The sequence below is a fragment of the Thalia democratica genome, chromosome 2, assembly GCF_965202585.1.
Source record: "Thalia democratica chromosome 2, ktThaDemo2.hap1.1, whole genome shotgun sequence".
Taxonomy (NCBI): Eukaryota; Metazoa; Chordata; class Thaliacea; order Salpida; family Salpidae; genus Thalia; species Thalia democratica.
The window spans coordinates 20461880-20467879 of record NC_139166.1 but is presented as its reverse complement, the minus strand read 5'-3'; positions in this window follow the sequence as shown (position 1 = coordinate 20467879).

Here is a 6000-nt window from a genome sequence, read left to right as displayed (position 1 = left end):
CAAATTGAAAATGTACTGAGTCTTTTATAAAGATGCTTCAAAGGTTGATTTCAAACATGTTATAGTTGTAAACTTTTAATATTTTTAAAACTATGATAAACCATTTCTTTTAAAACGTCAATGTTCTTTTAGTTGAAGACCGAAGTAAAAGTTAAACCTTTTTATAAATTACTATTTTGCATTACAGTTGGGTATAAGGTTTTATAAATAGTTAAAATAGATGAATCAATTGTTTTTTTGTTACTGTATACATTATTTAAAACGTTATATTAATTTAAACACGCTTAGCTTTAACACAGCTTTTTAGGTTTTTTCTAAACTTGTTATTTTAATTTTCATTTATATCATAGTTTGTGTTAAAACGTTAGTAACATTATACGGATGAACAAATACAGTTAGAAATACAGCTCGGTTACTTATACATTTCTACTTAAATTGACATATTATTTAAACGTAGTTAGTTATCATTTTAAAAGTATACTTCGTACTATTAACAAATTTTTGCATGTTGAAAATACATTAAATGTAGGAGATACATATGTTAACGTTAGACAACTGAAGAAAATGCTAATCATATATAGAGTCGCTTCAAAGGTTTATTTCTTTGTTTTTAAAACAACTGTGATGTGATATTGGTAAACTCTTCACTACAGTGATATGAGAGTTGTAGCTTCTTAAAACTCTAATGTGTTAGTTGTAAACTTTTTATTGTTTTTGTAACAATGATAAAGCATCAATTTTAAAGCGTCAATGTCCTTTTGGTTAGTGAAATTGTCAAAATTTAAGCTTTTAATAAATTATCTATATACATTACAGTTGGATATCACGTTGTTATAAATAGTTTAAGTACATGAATCAACTGTTATTTAGTTACCGTATGTATTGTTTACAACCTTTATGTTAATTAAATAAGTGTAATTTAAGCACATTTTCTTACCTCTTTTTTTTAACTTGTAAATTTACATTTATATTTGTATCATATTTTGTGTCGAAACTTTAGTATTTTTTAAACATATAAATTAATACAGTTAGTATTAAAGTAATATTAAAATTGATAAAATTTTTGAAGGTAATTAATTATCATTTTAAAACTATACTTGTTACTACTAACAATTTTTTACATGGTGTAAAAATAAAATTAATTTAGGAGATATATTTGTTAACCTAAGACAACTAAAGAAAGTGATGTGTCTAATAAACAGTTGCTTGAAAGTTTATTTATTTAAGTTTTAAAACAACTGTGATGTTATAGTTGTAACTGTTCACTACTGTGATGTAATAGTTGTAAACTCCTCACTACTGTGATGTGATAGTTGTAAACTCTTCACTACTGTTATGTGATAGTTAAAGCTCCTTACTATTCTAATGTATTAGTTGTAGACTTTTTAATAATTTTGCCACTATGATAAAGCCATTCTTTTAAAGCTTCAAATTCCTTTTGGTTCGTTAAAGAAGTCAGAATTTAACCTTTTTTTAAATATTTATTTGTATTATAAATGTTTATTAGGTTTTTACAAACAATTAAAGTACATAATACAATTGTTATTTTGTTACTGTTACAATACCTATAAAACTTTTGTTAATTGAAAGACGTTTAATTTTAACACAGTTTTTCAGGTTTTTTCCTAACTTTCTAAACTTGTTTTTTGTTTATTTATGTTTATATTTATATCATATTTTGTGTTGAAACTTTAGTAATTTGTATACAAATAAATTCGGTTAGAAATACAGCTCGTTAACTTAAACATTTCTACTTTAAATGACACACTTTTAAAGGCAGTTAATTATCTTCTTAAAAGTATATTTAGTAGTTTTAACAAATTTTTCATGTAGTAAAGAAATTAAATTTAGGAGGTGCATAGTTGAAACTCCTCACTACTGTGAAGTGATAGTTGTAAACTCCTCACAACTGTGATGTGATAGTTGTAGCTCCCAACAACTGTGATGTTATAGTTGTAGCTCCTCACTACTGTGATGTGATAGTTGTAGCTCCTCACTACTGTGATGTGATAGTTGTAGCTCCTTACTACTGTGATGTGATAGTTGTAGCTACTCACTACTATGTTGTGATAGTTGTAAACTTTTTATTGTTTTTGAAACTATGATAAAGTATCTCTAATAAGCGTCATTATCCTTTTAGAGGGTGACAGGAGTCAGAAATTACCCTTTTTTTTTAATTACGTTTTTGGATTACAGTTGGTTATCAAGTTTTTATAAATACTTAAAGTCTATGAATCAAATGTTATTCTGTTATTGTACACGTTATTTATAATTTTTATGTTGATTAAATAACGTTTAGTTTCAACAAAATTTTGAGATTTTTTTTTTTCTTAAACATTTTTTTTATTTTTTTTATACAACATTTTGTGTTATAACTTCAGTAATTTTTATACAGATAAATAAGTACAGTTATAAATACAGCGCAATAAGTTAAATTTTTCCACTTAAATTGACTCATTTTTTTAAAAGTAGTTAATTCTCATTTTAAAAGTATACTTGGCACCAGGCACGTAGCTTGGTACGTTTCTGCAAATCTACAGAAACCTAAACATTTGTGCGAAAAAACTTGCTGTTCTCTCGATTATTCAGCTTTTAAGACCTTGTTTCTTTAGCTTCAAGTAATCGTTTATACTTAGTTTTGCACTCCTGAGAAATGATTTTATTTTTACGGATTCTCTAGCGCTTTTAGTGTCGTAAATACTGAACAAATTGAATACATCTAAATTGTATACAAATAGCTTCGTGTAAAAATCTATTATCACATAGCAAACTATTGTAAAAAAATCCATTTCGAGGCTGTAAATTTATTTGGTTTAAATGATGTGAGGGAATAAAAAAAAGTAAAAGTGTTTAAATTTACTTTTTTTTGTCTTACAGAAGAACAAATACAGATAGAAGATATATAAAAAGATAAATTTTAGAATAGATGAACCTCAAAGTAAAGTAACATGAAGAATTAACTTTTGTTTTAAATCAAATTGACTATCTGAGTTGAATGTTTTAAGATTAAATCCCTGTGGTTGACAAATATACAAAAATGAAAAACTTTTGAAACAGTAATAATATCATGATTTCCTGAAGTTTTATCAAGAAGATTAGAATCTATTAAATCAGAAAAAATAACACAATAAGACAAATAGCTTGCAATAAGAAGAAAAATTTAAAAACTCAATAATATAAACATTTTTTAAGAAAAATATAAACAAATTATTATTTTTTAATTAAAACTTGTTTTAAAGATTTTTTAAATGTTTAGTAAGTTAAAGTTTTTATTTTTCAAGATTAATTAAAAGACTATGGTTTTTTTATTGTATTTTAGAACTTTATTTTTTAATTAAAACTGGTTTTAAAGATTTTATAAATGCTTACCTTAGTTAAAGTTTTTATTGCATTTTTTAGCAAAGTTAAAAGATTTAAATTGTACATTTTAGCCACACACTCAAAGTATTCTAGATAACTCTAGGATATTTAGAGTTTTTTTTTTGAACTCAGGCTGACTCAGTATAATTTTTTTTATCAATAAAAAATTAAAGACATTTTAGGTTTGCATAACAAATGTTTTTCTAGATTTGAATGAGATTTTGCTAGCTAGTTTTAATAAATTTTTATTTTATTACCAATTTTGTAAAAAAAACATTGATATATTTGAAAAGTTAGTCTCATTTCAAAAAATAAGAAGAAAAATTCAAAAATAAAATCCAGGAATTGTTGTTGGTCATAGGGTAGAGCTGTTGTTAATACCTATTTTACTTGTATTGTTATATTATTTGTTTACAATGAGTTTGTTTTCTATGCATATTGTTTTATTATATGAAGATTTTTTCAGAGTTTTTGGTTTTATTCCCAACTTTCAAAGGTTTTTCATTATCTCTGTTTTTTTCATCTTTATATTAACAATTTTTAAGTAGTTTACAAAATTACAAAAAATTAAGTTAGTAAATTTGTATTTTCTAGTTAGCTTTACATTTTGAAAATTGTTTTTGAGTTTTATTTGTATTACTACTGTAAACTTGGTACACTATGTGTGGAATTTAACAAATTTAGTTGTTTAACAGATTTTTAAAACTAAGTTTAAAAGTTAAGTTTTCTAAGGTTAAAATTATGCAAATATCATTTGAAAGTAAAATCATCCACTTGATACCATTGACACTCAAAGCTATTAACAAAGTCAATCAATCTGAAGTTCAGTTTGTTACAATGAGTTCCAGATAAGTACTTCAAGAAAAAGCTCTTTGAATGATGTCATCAGACAACTATGTAAAATATAAAGTTTGTTTCAACTTGTTTTTAAATATTACTGTAAATTTTATTTTTCTACAAGCATTGTTATTTACAATATAAAGATTTTTGTATTTTATATTTTCATTAAATGTATTAAGAATATGGATTGTATTTGTTGTTTTAAAATAAGTTTATAAATTTTAAAGTGGTTTAGTAATTTAAAAAAATATATCAGTTTAATTCTTTAATCTATATTTGATAAATGATAAAAGTAAGTTTTATAGTTTTAAAATAAGTTTTATATAACCTTTTCAATCTAAGATTAAAATCAATAAGTTAGTACTATTTATTTTAATAATTGTATAGTTGTATTGTAAACTAATAACAAGTTAAAAAAAAACTAATATATTTTATGTTTAAAAATCTTTATGTTTGAATTTATTTATATGTTTCACATTGTATCTGAAAAATATTAATGTTTAACATTCAAGGTTTGTTGTTATTTAACTAAGTTGTTTTATTTAACATGTTTGTTTGGTAAAAAAAAGTTTAATTCTGTTTTACAGCTTTTATTTAACAATTTTTTTTAATAAGAAAATGTTTTATTCTTATTTACAGCTTAAATCTTTATGCTACCAAAGGTAGTAATAACATTTACAAAGACTTGTACTCTTCCTTTCTTTATGAATTATTTTTGACAAAATAAAGTAATTGTATATCTGAATTTTATCTAATGTTTTAACTTTTTATTTTATATCCTTTTTGTTTTTTATTCAACTCTAAAATTTATGATTTTTATTTCAATAAAAGCAACAATTTTCGCAAATATTTTCTGAAGTGGGGAAACTGTTTTCAAAGTTATATATTTTAGACCTATCAGTAAAACTATTAAAGTTAAATTCTTAATTAATATTTTTATTTTAAATGAAAGGTTTTATAGGCTCATAAAAGTTTCAACACATAAAGAATTATAGGGGTCAAAGCAGTACAACTTGCCTTGTATTCAGTGATTCATTATACTTCAACATTCTATTTACTTTTAAACTTTTAACAAAACTGCACTCTTTCATATAAAATTAAAGGTAGTTAAAACTACTCTATTCCCGTTATGACGTCATCACACATTATTATTGATTTTTTTGCAGACTCGTAATTTTTTAGAGCTAGCTACGTCCCTGCATGGCACTATTAACAAATTTTTTAATGTTGTAAAAACATGAATTTAGGAAAAACATTTGATAATTTTAGACAACTAAAGAAATCCCTGAGTCTTATATAGAGCTTCTTCAAAGGATTATCGCTCACTTTTCAAAACAACTGTGATGTGGTAGTTGTAGCTCTTCACTACTGTGATATGATAGTTGTAAACTTTTTAGTGTTTCGAAAAGTGTTTTGCAGACTTTGTAATGTTTGGGACAACTGTGATCAAGAATCTCTCTTAAAGCATTAATGTCATTTTTGTTGGTGACAGTAGCTAGGATATTACCTAGTGTTAGAAAAACTTTTTCGCCATTTAGTTGGTCATTAGGTCGTTATAATAAATAAAAGTACGCAAAGCAGTTGTTATTTTGTCACAGCAAGTCCTTGTTTATAAGTTTTCTGTTGATTAAAACAGGTTTAGTTTAGCTCATTTTTTAATTTTTTTTGGTGTTCACTAAACTTATTTTGTTTATTTACAATCGTTTTAGGAGATACATATGTAATGTAAAACACCTCAAGAAAGAACTGAGTCTTTTCTAGAGTTGCTTCAAAGGTATATTTCTTAAAAAAAAAATGTTA